General features: G+C 40.5%; 1 long non-coding RNA gene across 1 annotated transcript in view; it reads right to left on the bottom strand.

The window, feature by feature from the left end:
* LOC142832547 (uncharacterized) overlaps positions 1-23039 on the bottom strand; it is a 58593-nt gene that overhangs the window by 30360 nt on the left and 5194 nt on the right. The gene's annotated exons all lie outside the window — the stretch shown is intronic.

The raw sequence follows: 23039 nt of genomic DNA, 5'->3' as shown, positions 1-23039 counted from the left end.
AAGACTTCCGCAAATTTCTGAATGAAGACTTGGCTTTCCAGAAGTGAGACTGAGCAGGGGATTCACTTGACCAGGGTCACACAGAGACCCAGAATCCCCTGATGTCACCTTCTCCTCTCCCTCCTCCTCCTCAGTCATCACCAGGTAGGTCCCACCTTCTACAAAGCAGAGCTATCTGATGGCCTGGACCAGCTTGCATACACCAGCTCCAGAGCCCACCATAGCACACAGCCCAGACTTCTACAGTTCAAGCCCTCCTGGCCCTCCCTGCAGAGAGCACATCCCTCCACTCACCTTTGCAGGTGTTAGGCTGTGGCACAGGCAGTGGGATGGTGTTGCGAGACACTTGGGCAGACTCAGGCCTTGGTGCAGACTCCCACACAGTGTCCAACTGAGGGGTGCCTCTATCTGTTATGAGCAGAGCATACAGCAGGGGGCAGGCTTACGTCTTCTGTCTGGCCTTGGACACTCACAAGCACCCACACCAGGCACTGATGGATGACCTCACTGACCACTCCCCTTGTTCATTCATAGAGGAGGAAACTAAGGCTCTGGCTACAAACACACACACCTTGGCCAAGAGCTATCTCACAGTTACTGGGAGAAGGCAAAAGGGGGAAAGGAGCAGCAGGTATCTAGACTAAAAAGCAGTTCCACCCCCATACAGTCGACATGAAAAAAGGCACGGTGCTAGGGACACAACTAGGGCCTGGAGAGGGTCTCTGAAGCCCAAGCCCAGCTTCAGGCAGTCTTCAGAGTCCCCAGAGCTAGGAGCCTCCTCTGGTTTCTGCCAGCATCAACCCAGAGCCAGGAAGAAGAGAGTCTAGCAAGGCCATCCCTTTACTGGCAGGACAAGCCTATGCCTGGACTGCCTACAACTCACCTGGGCGGCAGGTGTGGCCGTCGTCCTGCAGCTCGAATCCAGGGAAGCAGGCACAGCGATAGGAGCCCACAGTGTTGATGCACAGATGCTGGCAAAGCTCCCCCAGGAGAAGCAAGCACTCATCCTGGTCATCTCCCAGCAGGCAATTGGGAAGTTCAGCTTCTGTGTCCAGTGACAGGGCCTCCTGGCTTGTCGTCTCTGCCTCTGAAACTGGGGTGGTTGGTCAGCACTTGGAACATAGCCAACTTGACCCATGGGTGGCTGAGCACACAGGATCCAGAAAAGCAACAGAGGCTCAATGGATGGTAATGATGGAGAAGTGAAGTGAAGGAGGAGAGAGGGTGGAGGGGAGGAGAGATGAAGGGATGGAGAGACTGAGGGGGATGGAGGGGGAATAAAGGGGATGGATGAGGGATGGGATGGATAGGGGATGCGATGGATGAGGGGAGGGATGGAGGGATGGGATGGATGGGGGATGGAGGAATGTGATCAATGGGGGATGGGATGGGATGATGGGGGATGGGGGAATGGGATGGATGAGGGTGGCTTAGGGGGATAGGGGATGGAGGTATAGATGGAGGGATGGAGGGATGGTGGATGGGTGAATGAACAATAGTGAACCCCTATAATGGGTCTGAGTCTTCATCATCTGGGTCCCTTCAACAGGACAGACCATGCCTAACTGAGGCGCTTGCTAAAGTGCTGAACTGGAGTCATAGAAAGAGTGCTGGCCTAGGTTGAGACAAATCAGGCTATGACGTCAGCACTAGGCTCTTTGTGTCCCTCAGGTCCTAGGACACACAGCCTGCTCCGCAGAGGGTAGTAGTGAGAGAAAGGTGGCTGTTGCTGGGCTGCTCTGCATTGGCCTGATACCTCAGCCCTTGCCGTCAGCCTCGGGCATCAAGAGAACAGGCCTGCTTTTTGTCCTGCTCGGCTCCCGCAAGGCTAGCTTAGCCCCAGAATAATTATACGGAAACTGTATTCATTTAAACACTGCCTGACCCATTAGTTTCAGCCTCCTATTGGCTAATTCTCACATATTGCTTAACCCATTTTTAATAATTTGTGTAGCACCCCGAGGTGGTGGCTTACTGGGAAAGATTCAGCATGTATGACCTGGCGGCTGGCTCCACGGCATCTGACCAACTATGCTTTCTTTCTCCCAGAATTCTGTTCTGTCTACTCTACCTATCTAAATCATGCCCTATCAAAAATACCAAGGCAGTTTCTTTATTAACCAATGAGAATAACACATAGACAGATGACCCTCCTCCATCAATGTTTATATTGCCTCTTTTGGGTCTTAAACATTTTTATTCACTTCTTTCAACTCAATGTTTTCTTTGCTTTCCTTAAGGAATTTATTACATTTACTACATTTTTTAGTTTGCTTTTCCTCAATTTCTTTCAGGTATTTATGAATTTATTTTTTAAGGTCCTTGATCAAATTCATGAAGTTGGTTTTAAGGTTGTTTGTTATACTTCAGCTATGCTGGAATAGTCAGGGCTTGCTGTAGTAAGATAGCTGGCATTCTGGCATGAGTAGTTACATATTACCCCAGCTGTTGCTGATTCTATACTTAACCTGGTGTCTAGGCATCTGACCTTGTGGTGAATATAGACCTAGGTGTTTATTCATGAGTTCATCTTTGGATACATGTTTTATACCTTCTGCTTTTTTTTTCTGTCGTCTCACAAATATTGCCTGAAGATCTTAAAAGCATCTCCACTCAAGCTGGAGGATGAATGTCTGGTGGCAATATTGGCCTCTGGTCCAGCAGGAGTACTCTCCCTATGCTGTGGCTGGGGCTCTTCTATGCATGGAGGTTTGGGACTGTAGGTATGGTAGAGCACCAAAATGTGGGATTATATGAGAGTAGGCCATCAATATCAACCTCCAATACTCTTGTATGTTCTTTGTTTGAGTAGAGACTATCTTACAGTGTTGAAGAAGAAGCATTCTCATCTGGAGACTTGTAGATGGGCAATCACATTTGAGGGACGTGGACAGTGGGGGACATTCAGGGTGAGTGGGCTATCTGAAATTCTGGTAGTCACTGAGGTTTCTGATAGAGCTGAGAGATTCAGCTCCTGTTGCAGACTGGTGTAAAGTAGAAAGGGAGATGGAAGACATGAGATATGGTGAACAGGCAATGAGAGAGTGAGGGACTTGGCGAGTTCAACATCCAAGTTACCTACATGGATTTATGTTGGCAACCATGTTTGAAGGTAAAGATTTAATAAAACAATTCAGGATTGTGTTGAATCATTGACTTTCTCTGTCATTGATGCTTTATCTGTGGTGAATAGTCAGCTGTTCAACTGCTTAGGGAAAGTTTACACAATGTTTGAAACACTTGTGGGAACAGTAAAACATTTCTGAACAGGAAATTAACAAAAAGCATGTAACAATTAAAAGTAAAAGTACTGAGATTATTTCTACAGTGCCTCACAAGATTCATCATGACACAGTAATGCAGAGAGAAGCCCACACCAAGCATAATCTGTGCCTTGTGTTCCATCAAACCATGCATGTTATTAGACTAACTGCAGATCATTGCCATTCGCTCCCCTCTAACAAATCCAACCTTACAGTCTCTTCCCCTGCTTAGTAGTAGATTACCTGCTGTAATTATATCTACACACTGACCCTTTTGACAATGGAACACAGAGATCTTCTCTCCTAACTTTCTCCCTATCACTTATTGCTTTAGAAAGGCCCAAGAGACATTTTCTGAGTATTCACATCCAACTCCAGCCAGGGAAACATAAAACCTTACTGGAAAAATGTTCACTTTTTCTTCATTTCCTAAAAACATAAACAATGTCATGTCATGTACTCAACATTGTAGCAGATCCCCTGCTTCAGCCAGCAACATCAACTTCTCCAGTTGGTCACGTAAATCTTCCACACCAAACTTCCTTCTCCATACCCTATGTTTTATCCCAGTCATACAACCTAAGTAACAATACCTAGGGAACACTCAGGACACTATGGCCAGAGAAGAAATTGGCTATCCACAGATATTAACCTGTCCTTCCATTCTCCTCAGTCTAATCCATACTTACCATATCAAAACTAGTCCATAGTGTTAAGAAGGCCACTGCATATTCACCAAAGGAAAAATCCACAGAAATAAAAAAAATAATAACATATATGCCTTCAAGACAAATAACCCAGGGAAGTAAAAGAAACATCAATACTCCTTTACAAAAACCATTGATAGTGGGAGATTTTGATAGCAGTTATCACTAATAGACAGTTAATACAGATAAAAACTAAACCGAGGAATGCTGGCCCTAACAGATGTTGTAAACCATATGGACCTAAGATATTTACAGAACATCTCACCAAACACCAAAAAACATACCTGCTTCTCTGTGCAGCAAGAAGCTTCTTTAAAAGTGACCAAATTCTTACAAACAATGGAAGTTTCAACAGATAAAGGAAAATTAAAATAACTTCTTACATCAGATTAGACCTTCTTGAAATAAGTAAGATATGAACAACAACAACAACACAATCATATAAAATCATAGAAACTGAACAACTCTCGAGTGACTAGAAAGAAGGATGGGACAGAAATAAAACAAAACGGGGACACCCTAATCATCAAAGAACATGAATACACTGCATACCCAGAATTGAATAGAAGAAATATTGTTTTAATAGGCAATTTCAGAGCATCAACTGTCTCCATAAAAATCCTGGAAATATCTCACATGACATCTACAGTGCACCTGAAGTCTCTTGCAAAAAATAATAATGTCACCCCAGAGGAGCATACACAATGATATAATTAAAAATATGGTAGACATCAATAAAATAAAAAGTGAACAAAACAAAGAATCATTAAAACAAAGAGCTGATTCTTACATAAAGTTAGAAAGATATAAAAAACCTTATCCATCCTAACTAAAAGAAGCAGAAAGAATAATTATATTGAAAAATGCAAGAGAAAAGAAAAGGGTGCAAGCAACAGACATTGAGGAAATCTAGAGAATCTTAAAAACACAGTTTTATAACCTATACTCCACAATATTTGATAATTTAAAATAAATGGATAATTTTCTTGATAGATCTCCCTATCTGCTGTGGAACAATGGTTTTATATCCTGTCACTCATATTACTTTTCATAAAATTCTAATTGGCCACTAGCCAGGCAGGAAGTATAGGTGGGGCGACCAGGTAGGAAGTAGAGATGGAGCAATGAGAATTCTGGGAAGCAGGAAGTCAGTCTACAGTCATGACCCAGCTACTGAGGAAGCAAGATGTGTCTGCCTTGATGAAAAAGGTACTAAGCCCCGTGGCTAACAGAGACAAGAATTATGGGCTAATATAAGTTATAAGAATTAGTTAATAAGAAGAGCCTGAGATACTGGGCCAATTGGTTTATAATTGACGTAGACCTCTGTTTTTTGGGACTGCATGCCTGCAGGACCAGGTGGGCAGAAATCTCAGTCATAAGAATGGCACCAACATGGACAACTAAATCCACTTATAACCTGAGAGAATTTGGGAAATAACTCTAGACAAAAATAAATAGAGTTAAGCATGGCTTCTTGGTAGCATTTTATCAGGTGGGCTCTGCTTGGTGGAGGCACGTGTTCTCCTTTAAGAAAGGTTTCCTGACTCAGCTTTGCTGTAGAACCTTGCAGGTCTTTTAAGAGGTCCTGCCATGAAACACTTAAATGGTATTGAGGAAAAGCTGACCTCATGATTTTTGGTGGTGGTAGGGACCTTGAAATGCCATAGATTTGTGACAATAAACATAGCTCTGTTGTAATAAGGGCGCAGCGGGGCTGTGTCCCCAACACCCCAGCTGCCTGCTCGGCTAGCTTATGCCCCGAAATAATTACACGGACACTGTATTCATTTAAACACTGCTTGGCTCATTTCTACCTAGCATCTTCTAGGCTAACTCTCCCACCTGGACTAACCCATTTCTTATCATCTGTATAGCACCAGTCTTACCGGGAAGATTCTAGCCTAAGTCCATCCTGGGTCGGAGCTTCATAGCATGCGTCTTCCCTGGAGCAGGTAGCATGGCGTCTCTCTCTGAGGTGTCTGCTCCGGAGAGCAGAGCTGTCGAGTCTGCCCTCACTTCCTCTTCCTCCCAGCGTTTTGTTCTGTTTACTCCTCCCACCTATCTCCTAACCAATGAGAGCCAAGTAGTTTCTTTTTATTTAACCAATGACCTTCCTCCATCATAGCTCTGGCTGGTACCTCTCCCATGAGGTTAGTCTCTCAGAAAGCTAAGGAATGGGGTTGATCCAGGTGTCAAAGCCATGGCTTTAATCCTACCTGTATCGCTTAGCAAATTAAAGACTCATGTGGTCAGAAAAAGAGAGATATACAGTAAAGATAGATTCAAAGACAAAGAAAACCTCTAAACAGTTTACAGTGTGTTTAAAAGTATATGTAGGCTTGGTAGAAAAAGAAAAAAAAAGATATAGTTTTTAAAATAAAAAAAGAAAGTAGTTGGGTATGGTGGCATACACCTTTAATCCTAACAGTTGGGAGACAGAGACAAGCAGACCTCTGTGAGCTTAAGGTGTGGTGGCACACACCTTTAATCTCAACACTTGGGAAGCAGAGTCAGGCAGATCTCTTTGAGTTCAAGGACAACCTGTTTTACAGCAGAGCCAAACATACACAGAGAAACCTAGTCTCAAAAAAATACAAAAATGGAAAGGAAAAAGAAAATAATTAGAGTTTAAAATAAAGCCATATAAAGATGAAAACACACAAAGTCTGGCTTCTAAATTTTATTCTGCTGTCTTTGAGTTGTATGACTGCTAAGGAAGAAGCAACATCTGCTAAAAGACATTTGAATATAAATACTGCTAAATTAATAAAACATGAATATTTTATAAATGCCCTGATTTCATGAAAAAGAATGTTACTTTGGAGAAGAGGTTTGCTTTTGTTTTCACAGTAAATGTGAGGCTGTGTATTTGTTCTAAGTTATGATAAATCAAGTTTGACCAAGGAAGACCCCCTGAGAAAATGCTTACAAGAGGAACGGCCCAGATGTCTGGGTTCTACATCCAGAACAGTTCAAAGACTGCTGCCTGAGATGATCAAGCCTCAGAGGATACTCTAGTCAGGACTCAATCATAATTCTAAAATTCCTTTAGGTCCCCATAAGATTATCAGTACCCCCAATCAGCATGAAGTAACCTAGAAAACTATACCCACATTCCCAAATATGGACTATTAATATTTTCCTTTTTTAGAATATTGGTTACAAGTCATTATGGATAATGAGCAGGAGAAAAGTGTTAGGTTGGGAGCACAGATCCCAGTATCTCTCATCTATCCCAGCCCCCAGGACTGGTCTGGACTTCAAATCCCAGCAGAACAGGTCCTGACCCCTCCCTGAGCATGGGGTCAGGACCACTCCCCAGGGTACTTAACTGATTCCCCCCCCCCAAAAAAGAAAAACAAGTGGTCTCCCTTTCTTCCTCCCAGGGGTCGCATTCCTGCGGCTTGTTTTGATTTGGCTTGATTGGGAATTTTTGCGTCGTCAGAGAGCTCACTTAGGAAATATTCCTAACATTTGGAGGTTCCCACTGAGCTAGGGCAGGTCCTTTCCACGTGGCAGGCCTCATGTTGAAAGGCCCCTAGTCTGCAGTTCGAGCTCTCTACACCACGCTTAAAACCCGCTTCTGGGCTACAGCTGCTGCATCTTGGTGAGTCCCCTTTCTTGTCTATGCTATAGGTTTGGGGGGGACCCATTCATACTTATTTTTGTCATTTTCAGATTTCCATTGAAGTCGTGAGCTCACGCTGAGAATTCGAATCAGGTGCAGGATCGGGCTTGGCTGAGGTGGAGATTGATCTGTGTGTACTGGTAAGCCAGGCATCTAATCTCCACGACCCCTTTGGACCTAAGAGCCATCTTGGTGGATGCACTAAGGTGGACTTAGGTCATAAAGGTGGGCATAGACTCTAAAATGGGCACTTACAGTTCAAAGCCAGGTCTGTTGTCGCCCCTGTAAGCCTCTTACAAAAATCTTTTAAATTGAGCCTGCCTGATACAGATAAACAAAACTTACATATATGTGTTTTTTTTGTCCATGGTTTTTTGGCCTCCGCGCTCTCACCCCTTCCCCCTTAGCTAGTCTTACAGCACCAAGCTGCCTGAGGCACTGACCCCTCCCCCACTCCCTCAAGTCCACACTCCCAACCCCTCCGGTGGAGCAACATTCTTTCCCCTCCCTTTCCCAATTCAGAGGTTCAAGGTTAACTTCCACCTTCCCTCTCCCCCTCCTACCTCACCCCTCCACTTTGGACCCCATCTGTGTACTGGGCTAGTCCCACCCCTGCTCTGTTTTCTCTTCCAAATCTCTCTCAGGTAAAAAAGTGGCCAGCTTCCTTTTCTACTAATCATTCTTCTTCCTCAGTCAGTACCAGATATTAGAAAAGAGTTTAAAAAAATAGGTGGAGGAAGGTCCCCAAACTCCTATACGGGAATTGGTGAAAATGGTCTTTAAAGTTTTTAATGCCTGAAAAAAATCAGCTGAGTATTCCTGACAGACAAAGCTACAACAAAATACTGGCCCAGGCCTTAGCAGCTGCCCTAAGGTCACAGGAAGGAGGCAAGGGAAGTCAATCACATGGCTCTATAAAGTGTGGCCTAAATGGTCATGTGGCATGATTTTGCACTACACCTGCTCCGAGGTTGTGACCTATCTGCCAGCAACTTGGACACTGGAAATCACAATGCCCCTGTGCAGCTTGTCCTCTATGCCAAGCCACAGAGGTCCGGCCTCATCACCATCAGCAAGTGAAACTGCGCCAGCCTTCAAACATCCCAGCCTTGCAGAAGATTGATGCTGCCCAGACTTGGTAAATGCCATAACCCTCTCCTAGCCTAGGGTCATGTTACAAGTGGTGGGTAAGTCCATTACTTTTACTCTCACTTGGGCCTTAAGTTTCTCTCACCATATTTAGCTATGGGGGTAGACGGGACTTGTTCATCCCCACTTAAAAATTTGCCACTGCCCTACATTCTTGTAGGACAATTTTTTTTCTCTCATTTTTTCTTAGTGATACCGGCTTGCTCAGCACACTTACTGGGTGGAGATATTCCAAGCAGCTTCCCCAAAGCTTTTTTCTACTTATTTGAGCCCCTTTTAGCTCAAGATTCTATTTTACAGGTTCACTCCTCCTGTCAGACATGTGCCCAGACCACCCCACAAGGAGCTCTCCACATACACCAGCTTTATGGACACCAACCAGGCAAAGATTGACAGGTTAATTTCACCCATATGCCTACTCATAAAAAACTTCGTTGTCTCTTAACACTTGTGGACTTTTACAGGATGGATAGAAGCGTTTCCAGTCTCCAGGGAAACAGTAGATGCGGTGCTCAGAGTCATGGAGCTCATGTCAGAAGCTCTCAACATCTCCTGGACAATGGGATTCATCAAAAAACTAAACAAGCTCCCCACTGAACTCAGGTTGTCTTGGCCCTCACCTCAGGGCCACCCCATGTTCCCCTACAGGCTGAGCCCTTTTGAGTTGCTTTATGGCAAGCCCTTTCTCCTTAACCATCACCTCCCAGTTCAAACTCCTCCACTGGTGGGGTACCTACCCTACCTCTTCCTTTTAAGGTCCCTTCTCCGTTCACACATTGACATTTCTCTCCCTGCCCCCACACCAGTGGACCCTAATGCCCCTAAACCTGCCCCACTCTCCCCAGAGGACAGAGTACTCCTCAAACAGTTAACTCCTAGGTCTCTCGAGACTTGACGGACAGGACCTCACATGGTAATCCTCACCACCCCCTCGGCTGCCAAGCTCTTGGACATCCATGCTGGTACAATCTCTCCAGGCTCAAGCGGGTGCCTACTCAAGACACTTGGTCTATCCAGCAGACAGGACCTTCCACCCTCTGGTTTTCCAGGATGCCACCTTGAAGGGCCTACCTGATCCTCATACTGGCACACTCATCTTTATCAATAACAACTTTTTTTCCCCTAGACACCTGCCTTCTCATCTCCCCCAAGGAACAGATGCCTGCCTTCTCTGGAATGACAGTTCATGGGATGCCTTTCCAGCCACACCTCTGTCTAAACATAGACACCTGGTTCTCCCCTTCCCCATGCTGCCCCATGCCCGCAGGATGTAGCCGGATTTGAGTGTACACCCTTTGTTCCCAAGAGAGCCTAAGTGTTTGTCATAACTACCATTACAATTTTTTGTTACCCCTATAGCCAAAGAGTCTGAAATGTTAGGCTGGGAGCACAGATCCCAGTCGCTCACATCTATCCCAGCCCCCAGACCTGGTCTGGACTTCAAATCCCAGCTAGCCAGTTACCCAGGACCACTCCCCAGGGTACTTAAGTGATCCCCCAAAAGCTAAACAAAGGATATTCGATTCAGAGCTCTTGTTTAAAAGGGGGGGAAAGTGCTATGTGAAAGTGGTCTTTTATCCTGTTACTTAGATTATTTTTAATAAAATGCTAATTGGCCTGCAGCCAGGAGGAAGTATTGGCTGGGTAACCAGGCAGGAAGTAGAGGCAGGGCAATGAGAATTCTGGGAAGATAGAAATCAGTTTAAAGTCATGACCCAGCTACTGAGGAAGCAAGATGTGTCTACCTTGACGAAAAGGGTACTAAGCCCCATGGCTAACATAGACAAAAAAATATGGGCTAATAAAAGTTATAAGAATTAGTTAATAATAAGAGCCTAAGATATTGCATCAATCAATTTATAATCGATGTAGATCTCTGTGTGTTTCTCTGGGGCTGAATGACTGCAGACCTGGGTGTGACAGAAATCTCAGTCAACACCTATCAAACTTAACTCAATATCAGATATACAATGCAAGTTGACCTATAATCTCTCATGAAACAGAAGCAGTTATTATAAATCTCCCAATGGGAGGCAGAAGGCAGTAGTCATATAGTTTTTATACAGAATAGAACTATACTTTTAAGATGATTCAACACAAATTCTTTTTTTTTATTTTTTTTTATTTATTATGTATACAACATTTCTTCCATGTATGCCAGCAGGCCAGAAGAAGGCACCAGATTTCATTATAGATGGCTGTGAGCCACCATGTGGTTGCTGGGAATTGAACTCAGGACCTCTGGAGCTCTGGAGGAGCAATCAGTGCTCTTAACCTCTGAGCCATCTCGCCAGCCCCTCAACACAAATTCTTAAGTTACTCCAAGGACAGAAACAAAATGAATATTGCCTAATTCTTTTTATAAGGTATAGTTTCTCTAATAACCATACCACACATGAGCAAAATAAAGAGGGAATGACAAATCAATTTCCTTTGTGAACATGAATGCAGAAATGCTCAGTAAAATACTTGTAAGTGTAATCCAATATTTCATCAAAATAATCATCACTGACATGTGTGATGGATCAATATATAAAAATCAACTAATGTTTCAATGATATAAGCAAAAAGAATATGTGATCATCTCATTAGATGACAAAATTTAACACCACTTCATTGTAAAAAAAAGTGCTGAAGATAATAAGTATACAAGGAACAGACATCAACCAGCTGAATGCAGTCTAGAGAAAGGCTATGGTCAACATGAAAATTTAGTAATGCTATCTTCTTTGCACCCAGTATTTTTTACTTCCCATTTTTTTTTATTATTTTAGACATCATGAGTGTGATGTCTAAAATATATACAAATATATATTTTAGTTCTAATAGTGGAAACTTTATTAAGACAGGATTCCCACATCACAATAAGTATGAAAAACCAAAATTGAACAAATAAATTAGTATGTAGAAGTTATGGGAATTGCTGTCAATGTTTTTTTGTGAAACTAAACTTAGAAACTAAGGATCCTATTGTGGTAAACACATACAACTAATTCAGTCATTAAATGTAGGAATGTAGGAGTATCTTTTTTGTTTGTTTTTTTTTTTTAGTTGCTAAAAAAAATTTCTGCCTCCTCCCCGTTTCCCATTTCCCTCCCCCTCTTCCCACACACAGCCCCCTCCCCCCACTCCTCCATGTTCAGAGAGTCTGGTCTAATCCCATGCTTATTTAATCCCAGTCCCGCTGGCTTTGGTGAGCTCCCAATAGATCAGCTCCACTGTCTCAGTGGGTGGGTGCACCCCTCGCGGTCCTGACTTCCTTGCTCATGTTCTCCCTCTTTCTGCTCCTCATTTGGACCTTAGGAGCTCAGTCCATTACTCCAATTTGGGTCTCTGTCTTTATCTCGATCCATTGCCAGATGGAGGTTCTAAGGTGATATGCAAGATATTCATCAGTATGGCTATAGGATAGGGTCATTTCAGGTTCCCTCTCCTCAGTTGCCCAAGGTACTAGCTGGGAACATCTTCCTGGACACCTGCGAGCCCCTCTAGAGTTAAGTCTCTTGCCAACCCTAAGATGGCTCCCTTAATTAGGATATATATTTCTCTGCTCCTGTATCCACCCTTTCTTTATCCCAACCATCCCCTTCCCCCGAGCTCCCCCCATCTTCCCCTTCTCACGTTTCTCACCCCATTTCCCCTTAGCCCCATGCCACCACACCCCCAAGTTCCCAGTTTTTGCCCGGCAATCTTGTCTACTTCCCATATCCAGGTGGATGAGTATATGTTTTTCGTTGTGTTCACCTTCTTATTTAGCTTCTCTAGAATCACAAATTATATGCTCAATGTCTTTTATTTGTGGCTAGAAACCAGTTATGAGTGAGTACATCCCATGTTAATCTTTTTGGGTCTGGGATACCTCACTCACGATAGTGTTTTCTATTTCTATCCATTTGCATGCAAAATTCACAATGTCATTGTTTTTTACCACAGAGTAGTACTCTGATATGTATATATTCCACACTTTCTTCATCCATTCTTCCATTGAAGGGCATCTAGATTGTTTCCAGGTTCTGGCTATTACAAACAATGCTGCTATGAGCATAGTTGAGCATATACTTTTGTTGTATGATAGCACATCTCTTGGGTATATTCCCAAGAGTGGTATTCCTGGGTCCAGGGGTAGGTTGATCCTGAATTTCCTGAGAAATCGTCACACTGATTTCCAAAGTGGTTGCACTAGTTTGCATTCCCACCAGCAATGGATGAGGGTATTCCTTACTCCACAACCTCCCCAGCAAAGGCTATCATTGGTGTTTTTGATTTTAGCCATTCTGACAGGTGTAAGATGGTATCTCAAAGTTGTTTTGATTTGCATTTCCCTGATCGCTAAGGGAGCATGACCTTAGGTGTCTTTTGGCCATTTGAACTTCTTCTGTTGAGAAATCTCTGTTCAGATCAGTGCCCCATTTTTTTTAAATTGGGTTAATTAGCATTTTAAAGTGTAGTTTCTTGAGTTCTTTATATGTTTTAGAGATCAGACCTTTGGCAGTCGCAGGGTTGGTGAAGATCTTCTCCCAGTCAGTGGGTTGCCTTTGTGTCTTAGTGACAGTGACCTTTGCTTTACAGAAGCTTCTCAGTTTCAGGAGGTCCCATTTATTCAATGTTGTCCTAATGTCTGTGCTGCTGGGAAGTGATCTCCTGTGCCCATATGTTGTAGGGTACTTCCCACTTTCTCTTCTATCAGGTTCAGTGTGTTCGGACTGATATTGAGGTCTTTAATCCATTTGGACTTGAGTTTTGTGCATGGAGATAGATATGGATCTATTTTCATTCTTCTACAGGTTGACAAACCATTTCTGCCAGCACCATTTGTTGAAGAGGCTTTCTTTCTTCCATTGAATACTTTTAGCTCCTTTATCAAAAATCAGGTGTTCATAGGTTTGTGGGTTAAAATCCAGGTCTTCTACTCTATTCCATTGATCGACTTCTCTGTTTTTATGCCAATACCAAGCTGTTTTCAATACTGAAGCTCTGTAATACAGTTTGAAGTCAGGGATGGTAATGCCTCCAGATCTTCCTTTATTGTATAAGATTGTTTTTGCTATCCTAGGTTTTTTTGTTTTTCCATATAAAGTTGATTATTGTCCTCTCAAGATCTGTGAAGAATTTTGATGGGATTTTGATGGGGATTGCATTGAATCTATAGATTGCTTTTGGTAGAATTGCCATTTTTACTATGTTGATCCTCCCAATCCAAGAGCAAAGGAGATCCTTCCATTTTCTGGTATCCTCCTCAATTTCTTTCTTCAAAGACTTAAAGTTCTTGTCAAATAGATCCTTCATTTCCTTGGTTAGAGTTACCCCAAGATATTTTATGCTATTTGTGGCTATCATGAAAGGTGATGCTTCTCTGATTTCCCTCTCTGCTTCCTTATCCTTTGTGTATAGGAGGACAACTGATATTTTAGAATTGATCTTGTATCCTGCCATGCTACTAAAGGTGTTTATCAGCTGTAGGAGCTCTTTGGTGGAGTTTTTGGGGTCGCTTATGTATATTATGATATCATCTGTAAATAATGAAAGTTTAACTTCTTCCTTTCCAATTCGAATCCCTTTGATCCCCTTATGTTGTCTTATTGCTATTGCTAGAACTTCAAGCACTATATTGACGAGGTATGGAGAGAGTGGGCAGCCTTGTCGTGTTCCTGATTTCAGTGGGATCGCTTTGAGTTTCTCTGCATTTAATTTGATGTTAGCTGTCAGCTTGCTGTAAATAGCTTTTATTGTAGTTAGGTATGACCCTTGTGTCCCTACTCTCTCCAAGATCTTTATCATAAAGGGATGATGAATTTTTTCAAATGCTTTTTTAGCATCTAATGAGTATCTTATGATCCATCCATACCCCCTATAGATCTTTCTGAAAGTAGATAAGTTGTTAAAACATATGCACTCTTGTCGACCCATATTTATTAAAGCGTTATTGAAATAGTCAAGATTAAAAATCAACCTTGATGTCTCTCAACAGAAGAGGAAATATAAAAAATATTTATATAAAATTTTGTGATTTCTAGTGTTCATTCTGGATTTTGTTGAATATTTAAAATCAAAATTTAACATTTAAAGTGTGGTTCTATGATCAGCTGGATAGTTTTGGAATATTGGAATTTCGAAATTTTCTGTAGGTAGTTTGATAATTAGTTCTCAAGACAATGGAAGCACACGATTTGGTTAAATATTCTGTACCTGCCACAGATGAAGCATAAGTCCAACTCTCATGCTGTTTGGAACTCAATTGTTCTAAGCATGAAGTTGATTTTCTTAACATGAACTTTGTAATACTATGTTCTTTGTATAACCATGAATTTTGAATTTGTGAGTGCTCTTGAAACAATAATACATGTCTCACTGTGAGTCACCTAATAAATTTCCTGGCAACATTTCTAAAGACATTAGTATAAACAGATTGATAGAATGTCATCTGACCTTTTTTTTTTCCAAAAATGGCATCCACCCCGGGGCTTTAATTTCTACAAAGATGATTGATGTCATGAAACAACCTGAACTTGCCTCATATTTGTTCATAACATGGGCTTTAGACATCAGATGCAGAGCCTCTGAGAAGAGTGTTAAAGATCACAGTGTGTGAGAAAATGCTTTCAAATAAGAAGAAATCAGGAATGTACAAGTATCTATCTTTGTCCAAAGATTTAAAAGCACTTGGGAATACATGGATGCCCATATGCTAAGCAGATATGAAAGGCATTTCACAATTACACTGCCCAGACATACAGATGGACAAATATTATTTTCCTCTTTTTTCTCCCAATAATTCCACTTTTTGGGGGGTCAGTTTCATTTTATCCAAGAGATTTTGGAGAAGAAAGCAAAATGAAGACTAAGAGGGAGTCTTGTTAGCAGTTTGCCCCTTCTCACTTTCATTGTAATAGTGCATTGGCCTGTGGAAAAAGAGTATTTAAAGAATATTTTGAATATATAGTAAGTTACTTTGCATGTTGTATGAAGTGTCATCATGAATATTTCCTTAGGGCTAGACGATGAGTATCAGAACAATGGTATGGATTGTCTGCCCTGTTGTCACAGCCTGCACATCAATAGGCAACCCCAATTCTTTTAGAGACTGGAAGCTGACAAGGACGTACTCTCTACAGTGTTCCACCATATATAGCCATCTGTCTCACAGTTTCTATAGCACTGTTGCAGGACAGGACTTATTAAATGAAACCCCATTTTATTTCAATTAGTATCATCCTAAGTGGTCCCAAGCAAATTGCCATAGAGTAAAATCAACTGACGGACATTCATCAATGTGTAGGTTCTAAAGCATATGCTAGGGCAACCAATACTTGTGACACCTAGCTGTGAAGAGTTTTCACATAGATATACAGTTACTCTCTTGAATGATCTGCATGAGGTCCCATTATCCTGAAACTGCATCAAGACTGGAAGTAAGAGACTGGTCTATTGTGAACATCATATGTGTTCATATTTCTCCATTCCTCATTTACATACATGTAAAATCACTGCTCTTTAATCTCAAAGTTCACTTCTAGTTTTGCTAAGAAAGGAATTACGAACTGTGAATTATATGCTTGCATTCTTTGAAAAGTGCGATTGACACTTCCCTTGTCACTTCTTTGATTGACAGCCCTGGTGTGTGATTGTTAGCAACACAATAGAGAGGGAATAGGGCAGTTACATACTAGCACATCTTTGCCATTATTTTAAAAACAAAGGTATTGTCTCTTTGAGTCTAAATTGTTTATTTTCTGACATGTATTTCCCTTAAACCTCTTATATTTTCTTTCAGTAATTTTGATAATCATAACTGCCTATTTTAGTAATGTGGGTACATTTTGACTTTGTGGATTATTAATAGTTGTTATCAAACACAGAATTTAGTCCACTGGGATACTCTACCTGTTCAAGAGATATATGTTTCTTAATGTTTTGGTTAAAAGAATTAGTGTTTGAGCTTCACAAAAATATAGTCCCAAATTCCTGTTATGTGTTACCTAAATTTTCAATGACACTTTTTTTCTGTGTGGTAATAAAAATATTCAAAAATTATTTTTACTTTGAAAATAAAAATATAACTATAAGTAAATATATAAAGGTGTCAGAGTAGTACAATATCTAAGTAGGAAACAGATTTATTTTACTCTGAGTGAATAAATTTGAATGAAAAAGCATGATTGATGTGTATTGGTCCGATATATGAAATGACTAAGAAAAGACAGAAGTTACTGCTCTTCCCAAATACATAAACACAAACTAGTATTATTGCCTCCCAACTTACTTGTTAGCTATTTTTATTACAAAAACGCCTCATGAACATTTTCCTCACATTTATACTTTATTGTTTTCTATTTTACAAAAATGTTAGAGTGGCATATACAAATTTATGTAGCATGCTATTGTTGTGTTAGTATAATTGGAAAGGTGGTCAAAGCTATTTTCTGGTATAAAAATTGTATTGGTGAGATATTCCCAGTGTGAATATATGACATTTTCTGTAAATATAAAGTGGATGAAGAGTACATAGAAGGTAGTACATGGCCTTAATCTCTGCACTAAGAACCCGGGGCTTGTGTATCTATGTACATTTGGTGCCAGTCTAATCTATAGAAAATTATTGTTCAAAACCTTGAAATCAATTCTCTATTTATGACCTACATAAGCATTAATACTGTCCACATACATTGGTTGATACATATATACAGCTTTATAAAATACATCTCTGGTATTTGAATTCATTTAAATATAGATCTTAAAAAAGGTTTTACACCTCCATTAGATAAATCAGAAAGAAAAAAAGAACAACACAAAGATCAAAGTTATATGTTAACTATAATGCCCACTAATTATAAAGAATTGAAACCACAAGAACCAAACGTTGTCCGGACTATTGGGCATTCACCGGGCATTATTTGAGAGTCTTATCTAATTCAGTTAATTTCAAAAAAAATATGATAAACTCATAGGCTCACATGTCACATGAATTTTTCATACACATTGCTCAGCAATTTCAACGTGAGTACACGAATAGGTTTATTGTTTGGTTAAAGCCTCTGCCATTATCTTTAAAGTAAGCACTCAAAACTAGAAATTGAAAACACACTCTTTGAAAGGTGCTGATGGCTCATCTTATTTATGGAAGATGCTCTCTAATGGACCTTTAAAGCTTTTGCAAGCTTCCAGCTATTTATATTATTCTAATCTCAAAGCATAGGTCATTTGTATCAGTATTGGCAGTGGTTGGGAATACTCACAGCGCAGAATAGTACATCCATCGACTACATAGAATCATCTGTAGATCTCTGTAAATATTAATTCCCATGCCCTTTCATAGAACAACAACTACACATCCAGTCTGCATTGGCCTTAGCTTTTTCCATGGTTGAAGTAAGTCAAGAGGAACCCTGATCTTCTACCAAATTCATCATTCATATTTGAATGCCCAGAAGGTGGTTGTGCAACTGGGACAAAATTATATAGTCACTTGCAATTTTCTGAAGAATTTAGTGATACTCCAAATTACATCTGTTATGAACAGACTATGTGTATAGTGGTGCTTACAGGACCAAATTTGGCAACAATTGTGATGGCTGGGACCATGCTCAACCTCTTCACACCTCAACAGGTCAGGTTTTATTTTGAGTGTTTGCAAGAAATTCTGATTCTGCTGTTATAAGTCGTAGATGCTAAGAAGATTGTGAGGAGTATACCACCTTCAAATTTGTGTTAAACAGTGTAGTTCATGGTTATTATTCAGTCTTGATGGAGCTTCATTTTCTTTTTTTGAAACTGAGATGAGGGATGAACTAACAGATAACAAGTTTTTAAGGAACTCTTGACCTAAAGTATGTTTACAAACTCTTATGTACGTGTGCCACCTCATGCTGCTCCCTGTGTTGTAGTTCCTTCAGATTACCTACGGACCTTTCCATCCCATCCTGAGCAATCATGAACAATTTCCCTTTCTGTATCAGATGGCTGCCAAGGACACATCATTAGTCCTGGCCATGAACTCTTTGATGCTTTACTTCAACTGGAACTGGATTGGACTGGCTATCTCAGACAATTGGGAGGACAGATGGAAAAAAAAATACAGTCTGCTTTGCTTTTGTGAGTATGATCCCAGTCGAGATGCATTTATTCTTGACACAAGCTGAAGTTTATTATAACCAAATCATGACATCATCCACAAATGTAGTTGTCATTTATGGAGACCCAGAGAGTTCTCTAGCTGTGGGCTTTAGAAGGTGGCAATCTCTAGGTTTACAGAGAATATGGGTCACCACCTCACAGTGGGATGGCACTGCAACTAAGAATGACTTCCCACTTGATTCATTCAATGGGAAAATAACTTTTGCACACCATCATGCTGAGGTTTCTCATTTTAAAACATTTGTCCAGACATTGAACCCTCTCAAATACACTGATGAATTCCTGGCCAGGCTGGAGTGGATGAACTTGAACTGCAAAGTCTCAGCTTCTATGTGTAAGACCCTGAAGAATTGCTTATCCAATGCCTCATTGCAATGGCTCAAGGCACAGACTTTTGACATGGCCTTTAGTGATGAGAGTTATGACATATATAATGCGGTGTATGCTGTGGCCCATGCCTTCCATGAAATGCTTCCTCAGCATGCATATAATCAACCCATGGATAATGGAAAAGGACATTATGCTCACTGCTTGAAGGTAGTGTTTCTTCTTTTGAATGAAATTTGATGTCATCAAGGTCAAAGTCTTTAAGTGTCCCAATTTAATGGATTGTGGAGTATTTCATAAAATAGTAAGATTTCTGGAAATTGTTCCCAGTAGTTATATAAATCTTGAAGTTGTATAAATCTTAATGCAAAAGCAATGGTGTGGATGGCACAATTTGAAAAAGAATCATACTAATTTTGTTACAGAGTACCTGACTATCACCACACCTATTCTAATACTGTAGGCCAAGTCCTTCCTCCTTAATCCTCTTCCTAAAGAGAAGATGAATCCTTGTATATTCATTGTCAAATGTGTGATAATCCATATATGAGATGATTTTCACTAGTGTTCTAAACTGAATCTGCTCACGCTGTAGGCACTTGGGACCTCATTTCTCATCCTGAGTTAAAGTAATTACACAGCAAACAGTGTCATCCTTCAGTTAAGGGCATACATTTGTATACATAAGTATGAATGTATGTTTCTTCTTGTGTATGGTTGTATGGTTGTGTGTTTTGGGTATCTCTGTTTGTATGTGTGTTACTGTGTAAATATATGTTTCTGTATATCTGCATATCTATATGAATGCGAAACTAAACATAAATTTGTCTTCTATCAATGTCTTTCTGAATAGAAGTTTGTTTCTGTGAATAACTTTCTGTGTATTTTTTTCAGTGCATGTGTTTATATGTGTTGAACTGCATGTTGTATATTATTTGCACATATGTATATCTTTGTTTGTCTGTGTCTGTCTGTCTGCCTCTCTCAATCTGTCTTTGTATGTGAGCATAAATCCCTCTATGTCAATACCTCTCTGTGTAAGTGTTTTTATCTATGAATGTCTCCCTGTCTGTAATTGTAAATTCAAGTGTGCATGTACTTCTGGGAGTTGTATGTGTTTTGCAGGTTTCTGTTTTTGTGTGTCTGTTTTGGTACATATTCCTCCTGTGTGTAGCTTTGTTTTCAGGTGGGAGTGTTGGCATCTATGTGTATGTCTGTGTAAAATGTATGTAGCTGCATTATGTATGTCTGCATGGATTTGACTCTCTTTCTCTCACTGTGTCTGTTTTTCATATCTGTGCTTGATATCTGCATATATGTCTGTGTTTCTGTTTATGGTTTTTTTTCTTAAAGAACTTAAATTCTAGGAAAATCATGAAAATTTTATTAGTCCACTTAATCTATTGTCATATATCCCCTAGACACCTTCAATAATACTGCCTTTAAAATGAAATAAAATGCATTTTGTGGATTCAACACAGGACATACACATTATGGAATGGTGTGTCTCTTTCAGCTGCACTCCTTTCTGAGGAAAACATGCTTCACTAATCCTGTTGGAGACAGAGTGATTATGAGCCAGAAAGAAAATCTGCAGGAAGAGTATGACATTTTCCAGATTTGGAATTTCACTTATGGTCTTGGACTTAAGGTGAAGATAGGAGAGTTTAGCCCACATTTTCCACAAGGTCAACAGCTGCATTTATATGAAGACATGATAGAGCATGCAACAGGAAGTAAACAGGTGGGTCTGACTTAACTGCATTATTTTGCATTACACAGCAGTAACAGGGACAATGGGATCGATTTGTGATGTCCTGTAAATTACTGCAAATAAATAGTCACATTACAGAGTATCTTCTGACTTCCTATTTTATGTTTTTACATTTCCTTTTTCGATGTGACAGTTCATTAATACTTTGAGGATTTTAGATAAGCATACAATGAATTTTTTCATTCCAGAATATCTTTCTGATTTTTAATATACAATGTATAATGAGTGTCACTACTGTTCTATATTGTGTCTAGTAAAGAGAGCCACTTTTTCTTGCTATAATTATGAGTAGACAGTGATTGTCATCCTTTTTGCCGAAATTTGACACAGGTGTTGAAAGACTGAAGGTTAACTCTAAGGGAAGAGAAAAGTATCACATACAAATCACTAATATTTATTAGATAATTTTTTATTAAGCCTTTTTACCAACAGTTCCTAAATTGCCAACATATTGAAACATATATTAAATTAATATTTTCATAACTATGAATTATAACTTTATTCATTTTTCTTTCTTTTTGGTTTTAAGTAGATATGCATATTTTGTATATATGTCTGTGTAAGACTGATATGTATGATGTCTATGGATACATATCTGTTAAAGAAATTGCTACCTAGAGAAATTTTGCTTGATCCTGTATATTCATTCATATTTTACTCAAACCAAAGAGTGTGTGTCTAGTTACCTTATCTGTGTGGGGGAGAAAGTACTGGTAGTAAAAGAAATGGCTTTTTGATGTTTATAAATGGTGAATTCCATTATGGGTCTAAAGTATGCTATAAGTGTGAATTCTGATGTGCATAGTTTTAAGATATCCAGTTCATACTACTCCAGTATTATGCGGCTTGAAATTTAAAGTAGTTAATTTCAGTAAAGTCATCAAGTTAGATCTGAAGTTTTATCAGATAGCCCAGATAGTATAAAATCTACAAAATAATATTCTATCTCAGAGTGATGAGCAGAGTTACTATCAGGGAATAAAACATCTGGACTGAAATTATAGTCAATGATTGACATATACATTCAGGGAAGAACAATGATTTTTCAAGTACGATCTTTCCAAGACAAACTGAGCATGGAAAATATCCACTGACAGAATAGAGATACCTGGGGACCCTTTAGAGCCAACCCCAAAATGGCTCCGTAGTTAAGATATCTTCTTCCCTGCTATAATATCCATCCTTCCCCCATCTCCACTCTCCCACTCCCCCAAGCTCTCCCCACCTTCCCCTTCTCCCTCCATCCCACCCCGACCCTCATGTTCCCAACTTTGGCCTGGCGATCTTGCCTGCTTCCAACTTCCAGGAGGATCGATATATATTTTTCTTTGGGTTCACCTTATTACTTAGGTTCTCTAGAATTGCAAGCTATAGGCTCAATGTCCTTTGTTTTATAGCTAAAATCCACTAATGAGTGAGTACATATCATATTAGTATTTTTGTGTCTGGGTTAGCTCACTCAGGATAGTGTTTTCTACTTCCATCCATGTGCATGCAAATTCAAGAAGTCATTGTTTTTTACCGCAGCGTAGTACTCTAATGTGTATATATTCCATACTTTCTTCATCCATTCTTCCATTGAAGGGCATCTAGGTTGTTTCCAGGTTCTGGCTATTACAAACAATGCTGCTATGAACATAGTTGAGCATATACTTTTGTCATATGATAGGGCATCTCTTGGGCATTTTCCCAAGAGTGGTACTGCTGGGTCCTGGGGTAGGTTGATCCAGAATTTCCTGAGAAACTACGCAGGCCAGGGGTGCCAACTTCAGCAGCAGCCCCAGGCCGACCATGGCGCTCACCTCAGTCTCCCTGCCCCCGCTGGAATTCCCACAATTCCTATGTGCTCCCCCACCAGATCAGCAGGGAGGGGGGGCGGGGCTGCGTGAGCGATGACATCATCACTCCCGTCTCCCAGGAGAGCAGGCACCTGACAGTGGATGGTGAGGGGTCAGGGTCATAGTGTCAGGGGTCACGGGGGTTGTGGCCCCCAACTCTCCCGAGATCTGCACTGCTCCCCCTCCCCTTGTGGCCGTGACTAAGGCTTGGGATCCCTG

Source organism: Microtus pennsylvanicus, chromosome 1, assembly GCF_037038515.1.
Source record: "Microtus pennsylvanicus isolate mMicPen1 chromosome 1, mMicPen1.hap1, whole genome shotgun sequence".
Classification (NCBI taxonomy): domain Eukaryota; kingdom Metazoa; phylum Chordata; class Mammalia; order Rodentia; family Cricetidae; genus Microtus; species Microtus pennsylvanicus.
Note: the sequence above shows the minus strand (reverse complement) of the source record. Positions and strands in the feature narration are given on the sequence as shown.